The following is an 8,781-nucleotide window of genomic DNA, read 5'->3' as shown; positions in this document are numbered from 1 at the left end:
GATCACTACAACTTCGCACAACTAACCAGCAAGTGCACTGGGTCGTCCAAGTAATACCTTACGTGAGTAAGGGTCGATCCCACGGAGATTGGTGGTATGAAGCAAGCTATGGTCATCTTGTAAATCTCAGTCAGGCAGACTCAAATGGATATGGTGATGAACGAAAATAACATAAAAGATAAAGATAGAGATACTTATGTATATCACTGGTTGAGAGCTTCAGATAAGCGTATGAAGATGCCTTCCCTTCCGTCTCTCTGCTTTCCTACTGCCTTCATCCAATCCTTCTTACTCTTTTCCATGGCAAGCTCGTGTAGGGTTTCACCATTGTCAGTGGCTACCTCCCATCCTCTCAGTGAAAGCGATTGCATATGCCCTGTCACGGCATAGCGGAATTCAGCTGTCGGTTCTCGGTCAGGCCGGAATAATATCCATTGATACTTTTGCGTCTGTCACTAACGCCCTAGCCTGCTAGGAGTTTGAAGCACGTCACAGTCATTCAATCATTGAATCCTACTCAGAATACCACAGACAAGGTTAGACCTTCCGGATTCTCTTGAATGCTGCCATCAGTTCTTGCCTATACCACGAAGACTCTGATCTCACGGAATGGTTGGCTCGTTTGTCAGGCGAGCACTCGGTTGTCAGGCGATCAACCATGCATCGTGCAATCAGGAATCCAAGAGATATTCACTAAGCCTCAGATGCTTGTAGAACAAGAATGGTTGTCAGTCACCTTGTTCATGAGTGAGAATGGTGATGGGCGTCAATCATCACCTTCATCATGTTGAAGAACAAGTGATATCTTGGATAAAGAACAAGCGGAATTGAATGGAAGAACAATAGTAATTGCATTAATACTCGAGGTACAGCAGAGCTCCACACCTTAATCTATGGTGTGTAGAAACTCCACCGTTGAAAATACATAAGAACAAGGTCTAGGCATGGCCGAATGGCCAGCCTCCCAAAGGTCTAAGATAGCATAAAACAAAGATGAAAATACAATAGTAAAAGGTCCTATTTATAGAAAACTAGTAGCCTAAGGTGTACAAAGATGAGTAAATGACATAGAAATCCACTTCCGGGCCCACTTGGTGTGTGCTTGGGCTGAGCAATGAAGCATTTTCGTGTAGAGACGTTTTCTGGAGTTAAACGCCAGCTTTCATGCCAGTTTGGGCGTTTAACTCCAAGTTTTATGCCAGTTCCGGCGTTTAACGCTGGAATTTCTTGAGGTGACTTTGAACGCCGGTTTGGGCCATCAAATCTTGGGCAAAGTATGGACTATCATATATTGCTGGAAAGCCCAGGATGTCTACTTTCCAACGCCGTTGAGAGCGCGCCAATTGGGCTTCTGTAGCTCCAGAAAATCCACTTCGAGTGCAGGGAGGTCAGAATCCAACAGCATCTGCAGTCCTTTTCAGTCTCTGAATCAGATTTTTGCTCAGATCCCTCAATTTCAGCCAGAAAATACCTGAAATCACAGAAAAACACACAAACTCATAGTAAAGTCCATAAAAGTGAATTTTAATTAAAAACTAATAAAAATATAATAAAAACTAACTAAAAGATACTAAAAACATACTAAAAACAATGCCAAAAAGCGTATCAATTATCCGCTCATCACAACACCAAACTTAAATTGTTGCTTGTCCCCAAGCAACTGAAAATCAAATAAGATAAAAAGAAGAGAATATACTATAGACTCCAAATTATCAATGAAACATAGCTCCAAATTAGATGAGCGGGACTAGTAGCTTTTTGCCTCCAAACAGTTTTGGCATCTCACTTTATCCTCTGAGGTTCAGAATGATTGGCTTCTTTAGGAACTTAGAATCAGATAGTGTTATTGATTCTCCTAGTTAAGTATGATGATTCTTGAACACAGCTACTTTATGAGTCTTGGCCGTGGCCCAAAGCACTCTGTCTTCCAGTATTACCACCGGATACATACATGCCACAGACACATAATTGGGTGAACCTTTTCAGATTGTGACTCAGCTTTGCTAGAGTCCCCAATTAGAGGTGTCCAGGGTTCTTAAGCACACTCTTTTTGCCTTGGATCACAACTTTATTTCTTTCTTTCTCTTTCTTTTTCTTTTTCTCCCCTTTTTTTTTCGTTTTTCTCCTTTTTTTTTTGTATTCACTGCTTTTTCTTGCTTCAAGAATCATTTTTATGATTTTTCAGATCCTCAGTAACATGTCTCCTTTTTCATCATTCTTTCAAGAGCCAACAATTTTAACATTCATGAACCACAAATTCAAAAGACATATGCACTGTTCAAGCATACATTCAGAAAACAAAAAGTATTGTCACCACATCAAACTAATTAAGCTAGTTTTAAAGATGAATTTGAAATCCTGTACTTCTTGTTCTTTTGTGATAAAAACAGTTTTCATTTAAGAAAGGTGATGGATTCATATTCATAGCTTTAAGGCATAGACACTAAGACACTAATGATCACAAGACACAAACATAGATAACATAAGCACTAAAAATTTCGAAAAATAGAAAATTAAAGAACAAGGAGATTAAGGAACGGGTCCACCTTGGTGATGGCGGCTCTTCCTTCCTCTTGAAGGTCCTATGGAGTGCTTGAGCTCCTCAATGTCTCTTCCTTGCCTTTGTTGCTCCTCTCTCATGATCCTTTGATCTTCTCTAATTCCATGGAGGAGAATGGAGTGTTCTTGATGCTCCACCCTTAGTTGTCCCATGTTGGAACTCAATTCTCCTAGGGAGGTGTTTAGTTGCTCCCAATAGTCTTGTGGAGGAAAGTGCATCCCTTGAGGTATCTCAAGGATCTCATGATAAGAGGGGTCTCTTGTTTGCTCCATCTTCTTCTTAGTGATGGGCTTGAGATCATGCCTTCTCAGTTGAACCGGCTTTGGATGCCATAAATGGTTATGGAAAAACAAAAAGCAATGCTTTTACCACACCAAACTTAAAAGGTTTGCTCGTCCTCGAGCAAAAGAAGAAAGAAGAGAGTAAAAGAAGAAGAAATGGAGGAGAGGGAGATGGCTTTGTGGTTCGGCCAAAAGGGGAAGAAGTGGTGTTTAGGTGGTGTGAAGATGGAGGGGCGAAGAAGGGTTTATGGGGAAGAGGTATTGAGGTGATTGGTGAATGGGTGAAGAAGAGAGAGAGTGGTGGTGGGGTAGGTGGGGATCCTGTGGGGTCCACAGATCCTGTGGTGTCAAGAAAAAGTCATCCCTGCACCAAATGTTGCTCAAAATCACGTTTTGAGCCATTTCTGGCGTTAAACGCCGGGCTGGTGCCCATTTCTGGCGTTTAACGCCAGGTTCTAGCCCTTTCCTGGCGTTTAACGCCAGTCTGGTGCCCCTTTCTGGCGTTAAACGCCCAGAATGGTGCCAGACTGGGCGTTAAACGCCCAACTGCTAGCCTCACTGGTGTTTAAACGCCAGTGGGTTCTTCCTCCAGGGTGTGCTATTTTTCTTCCTGTTTTTCATTCTGTTTTTGCTTTTTCAATGGATTTTGTGACTTCTTATGATCATCAACCTACAAAAAACATAAAATAACAAAAGAAAATATATAAAGTATAACATTGGGTTGCCTCCCAACAAGCGCTTCTTTAATGTCAGTAGCTTGACAGAGGGCTCTCATGGAGCTTCACAGATACTCAGAGCAATGTTGGAACCTCCCAACACCAAACTTAGAGTTTGAATGTGGGGGTTCAACACCAAACTTAGAGTTTGGTTGTGGCCTCCCAACACCAAACTTAGAGTTTGACTGTGGGGGCTCTGTTTGTCTCTGATTTGAGAGAAGCTCTTCATGCTTCTTCTCCATGATGACAGAGGGATATCCTTGAGCCTTAAACACATAGGATTTTTCATTCACTTGAATGATCAAGTCACCTCCATCAACATCAATCACAGCCTTTGCTGTGGCTAGGAAGGGTCTGCCAAGGATGATGGTTTCATCCATGCATTTCCCAGTCTCTAGGACTATAAAATCAGCAGGGATGTAATGGTCTTCAATTTTAACCAAAACATTCTCTACAAGTCCATAAGCTTGTTTTCTTGAGTTGTCTGCCATCTCTAATGAGATTCTTGCAGTTTGTACCTCAAAGATCCCTAGCTTCTCCATTACTGAGAGAGGCATGAGGTTTACACTTGACCCTAAGTCACACAGAGCCTTCTTGAAGGTCATGGTGCCTATGGTACAAGGTATGGAAAACTTCCCTGGATCTTGTCTCTTTTGAGGTAATTTCTGCCTAGACAAGTCATCCAGTTCTTTGGTGAGCAAAGGGGGTTCATCCTCCCAAGTCTCATTTCCAAATAACTTGTCATTTAGCTTCATGATTGCTCCAAGGTATTTAGCAACTTGCTCTTCAGTGACATACTCATCCTCTTCAGAGGAAGAATACTCATCAGAGCTCATGAAAGGCAGAAGTAAGTCCAATGGAATCTCTATGGTCTCATTTTGAGCCTCAGATTCCCATGGTTCCTCATTAGGGAACTCAGTGGAGGTCAGTGCACGCCCATTGAGGCCTTCCTCAGTGGCGTCCACTTCCTCTCCTTCCTCTCCAAATTCGGCCATGGTTATGGCTTTGCACTCTCCTTTTGGATTTTCTTCTGTATTGCTTGGAAGAGTGCTTGGAGGGAGTTCAGTAATTTTCTTACTCAGCTGTCCCACTTGTGCTTCCAAATTCCTAATGGAAGACCTTGTTTCAGTCATGAAACTTTGAGTGGTTTTGATTAGATCAGAGACCATGGTTGCTAAGTCAGAGGGGTTCTGCTTAGAATTCTCTGTTTGTTGCTGAGAAGATGATGGAAAAGGCTTGCTATTGCTAAACTTGTTTCTTCCACCATTATTATTGTTGAAACCTTGTTGAGGTCTCTCTTGATTCTTCCATGAGAAATTTGGGTGATTTCTCCATGAAGAATTATAGGTGTTTCCATAGGGTTCTCCTAGGTAATTCACCTCTTCCATTGAAGGGTTCTCAGGATCATAAGCTTCTTCCTCAGATGAAGCATCCTTAGTACTGCCAGGTGCATTTTGCATTCTAGACAGACTTTGAGAAATCAAATTGACTTGTTGAGTCAATATTTTATTCTGAGCCAAAATGGCGTTCAGCGTGTCAATCTCAAGAACTCCTTTCTTCTGACTAGTCCCATTGTTCACAGGATTCCTTTCAAAAGTGTACATGAATTGGTTATTTGCAACCATCTCAATTAGCTCTTGAGCCTCTGTAGGCGTCTTCTTTAGATGAAGAGATCCTCCAGCAGAGCTATCCAAAGACATCTTGGACAGTTCAGAGAGACCATCATAGAAAATACCTATGATGCTCCATTCAGAAAGCATGTCAGAAGGACATTTTCTGATTAATTGTTTGTATCTTTCCCAAGCTTCATAGAGGGATTCTCCTTCCTTCTGTCTGAAGGTTTGGACTTCCACTCTAAGCTTACTCCATCTTTGTGGTGGAAAGAACTTTGCCAAGAAGGCATTCACTAGCTTTTCCCAAGAGTCCAGGCTTTCTTTAGGTTGAGAGTCCAACCATATTCTAGCTCTGTCTCTTACAGCAAAAGGGAATAGCATCAGTCTGTAGACCTCAGGGTCAACCCCATTAGTCTTGACTGTGTCACAGATTTGCAAGAATTCAGCTAAAAACTGATGAGGATCTTCCATTGGAAGTCCATGAAACTTGCAATTCTGTTGCATTAGAGAAACTAACTGAGGCTTAAGCTCAAAGTTGTTTGCTCCAATGGCAGGGATAGAGATGCTTCTCCCATAAAAGTCGGGAGTAGGTGCAGTAAAGTCACCCAGCACCTTCCTTGCATTGTTTGCATTATTGTTGTTTTCGGCTGCCATGTCTTCTTCTTCTTTGAAGAATTCGGTCAGGTCCTCTAAAGAGAGTTGTGCTTTGGCTTCTCTTAGCTTTCTCTTTAAGGTCCTTTCGGGTTCAGGGTCAGCTTCAACCAGAATGCCTTTGTCTCTGCTCCTGCTCATATGAAAGAGAAGAGAAAGTGTGGAATCCTCTATGTCACAGTATAGAGATTCCTTTAGGTGTCAGAGGAAAAGAAAAGTAGGAGACAGAAGTATAAAATTCGAACTTATCAAAGAAGATGGAGTTCGAATTTTGCATTAAGGAATAGTGTTAGTCCATAAATAGAAGGATGTGAGAAGAAGGGAAGTAATTTTCGAAAATTTAAGTAAAAGATTTTGAAAACATTTTGAAAAACACTCAATTGATTTTCGAAAACCAAGAATAGAAAAGAAATCAAGTGATTTTTGAAAAAGATTTTGAAATTAGAAGTTAAAAAGATTTGATTGAAAACTATTTTGAAAAAGATGTGATTAAAAAAATATGATTGGTTTAAAAAGATGTGATTGAGAAGATATGATTTGAAAAACATTTTAAAAAGATTTGATTTTGAAAACAATTTAAAAAGATTTGATTTTAAAAAATAATGACTTGCCTAACAAGAAAAGATATGATTCAAACATAAAACCTTCCTCAACAGAAAAGGCAAAAAATGTTCAATCAAATCATTAATTGTTAGTAAGTATCTTTGAAAAAGGAAAGAACTTGATTTTGAAAACATTTGATTGAAAAGATATGATTTGAAAAAGATTTGATTTTGAAAAACTTTGAAAACTTGAAAAAAATTTGATTTTGAAAACAAAATCTTCCCCCTTTGCCATCCTGGCGTTAAACGCCCAGAATGGTGCACATTCTGGCGTTTAACGCCCAAAACTATACCCTTTTGGTCGTTAAACGCCCAGCCAGGCACCCTGGCTGGCGTTTAAACGCCAGTCTGTCTTCTTCACTGGGCATTTTTGAATGCCCAGCTTTTTCTGTGTGATTCCTCTGCAGTATGTTCTGAATCTTCAATTCTCTGTATTATTGACTTGAAAAGACACAAATTAAAAATATTTTTGGATTTTTAATAATAAGGAATAATTAAAATGCAACTAAAATCTAATAACAATGCATGCAAGACACCAAACTTAGCAGTTTGTATACATGAGAAACAACAAAACACTCAAGTCAATAGAATTCAAAGATCAAAACAAAAAAATCATCAAGAACAACTTGAAGATTAATGAAGACACATGCATGAATTCGAAAAAATGCAAGAAGAGCAGAAACATGCAATTGACACTAAACTTAGGATGAGACTCTAGACTCAAACAAGAAATATTTTTGGATTTTATGATTTTGTAAATTTTTTTGTGCTTTTTCGAAAATTAAGTGAAAGGGAAAATAAAGGTATCAAAACTCTTAATGAGAATTCCAAGAATCATGCAATGTTAGTCTAAAGCTTTAGTCTAAAGGAATTAGACATAGCTAGCTAAGCTTCAGCAGTACATTGCATTCAAGAGCTAAATTGATGATGATCAATCAGCTTTGGTGATGATAAGAACATCACCTTGAAACACTAGAATTCATTCTTAAGAACTCTGAAGAAAAATAATACCTAATCTAAGCAACAAGATGAACCGTCAGTTGTCCATACACAAGAACAATCCCCGGCAACGGCGCCAAAAACTTGGTGCACGAAATTGTGATCACTACAACTTCGCACAACTAACCAGCAAGTGCACTGGGTCGTCCAAGTAATACCTTACGTGAGTATGGGTCGATCCCACGGAGATTGGTGGTATGAAGCAAGCTATGGTCATCTTGTAAATCTCAGTCAGGCAGACTCAAATGGATATGGTGATGAACGAAAATAACATAAAAGATAAAGATAGAGATACTTATGTATATCACTGGTTGAGAGCTTCAGATAAGCGTATGAAGATGCCTTCCCTTCCGTCTCTCTGCTTTCCTACTGCCTTCATCCAATCCTTCTTACTCTTTTCCATGGCAAGCTCGTGTAGGGTTTCACCATTGTCAGTGGCTACCTCCCATCCTCTCAGTGAAAGCGATTGCATATGCCCTGTCACGGCATAGCGGAATTCAGCTGTCGGTTCTCGGTCAGGCCGGAATAATATCCATTGATACTTTTGCGTCTGTCACTAACGCCCTAGCCTGCTAGGAGTTTGAAGCACGTCACAGTCATTCAATCATTGAATCCTACTCAGAATACCACAGACAAGGTTAGACCTTCCGGATTCTCTTGAATGCTGCCATCAGTTCTTGCCTATACCACGAAGACTCTGATCTCACGGAATGGTTGGCTCGTTTGTCAGGCGAGCACTCGGTTGTCAGGCGATCAACCATGCATCGTGCAATCAGGAATCCAAGAGATATTCACTAAGCCTCAGATGCTTGTAGAACAAGAATGGTTGTCAGTCACCTTGTTCATGAGTGAGAATGGTGATGGGCGTCAATCATCACCTTCATCATGTTGAAGAACAAGTGATATCTTGGATAAAGAACAAGCGGAATTGAATGGAAGAACAATAGTAATTGCATTAATACTCGAGGTACAGCAGAGCTCCACACCTTAATCTATGGTGTGTAGAAACTCCACCGTTGAAAATACATAAGAACAAGGTCTAGGCATGGCCGAATGGCCAGCCTCCCAAAGGTCTAAGATAGCATAAAACAAAGATGAAAATACAATAGTAAAAGGTCCTATTTATAGAAAACTAGTAGCCTAAGGTGTACAAAGATGAGTAAATGACATAGAAATCCACTTCCGGGCCCACTTGGTGTGTGCTTGGGCTGAGCAATGAAGCATTTTCGTGTAGAGACGTTTTCTGGAGTTAAACGCCAGCTTTCATGCCAGTTTGGGCGTTTAACTCCAAGTTTTATGCCAGTTCCGGCGTTTAACGCTGGAATTTCTTGAGGTGACTTTGAACGCCGGTTTGGGCCA

The 8,781-nt window shown here is 40.5% G+C and overlaps 1 non-coding gene across 1 annotated transcript; it reads left to right on the top strand.

The window, feature by feature from the left end:
* The first annotated feature begins 5,311 nt into the window (after positions 1-5,311).
* LOC130937838 (small nucleolar RNA R71) lies at positions 5,312-5,419 on the top strand. Its single transcript, XR_009069033.1, has one exon. It is a non-coding gene; the product is annotated as a small nucleolar RNA R71 (small nucleolar RNA).
* Positions 5,420-8,781: the final 3,362 nt, after the last annotated feature.

This window comes from Arachis stenosperma, chromosome 6 (genome assembly GCF_014773155.1).
Source record: "Arachis stenosperma cultivar V10309 chromosome 6, arast.V10309.gnm1.PFL2, whole genome shotgun sequence".
Lineage (NCBI taxonomy): Eukaryota > Viridiplantae > Streptophyta > Magnoliopsida > Fabales > Fabaceae > Arachis > Arachis stenosperma.
Note: the sequence above shows the minus strand (reverse complement) of the source record. Positions and strands in the feature narration are given on the sequence as shown.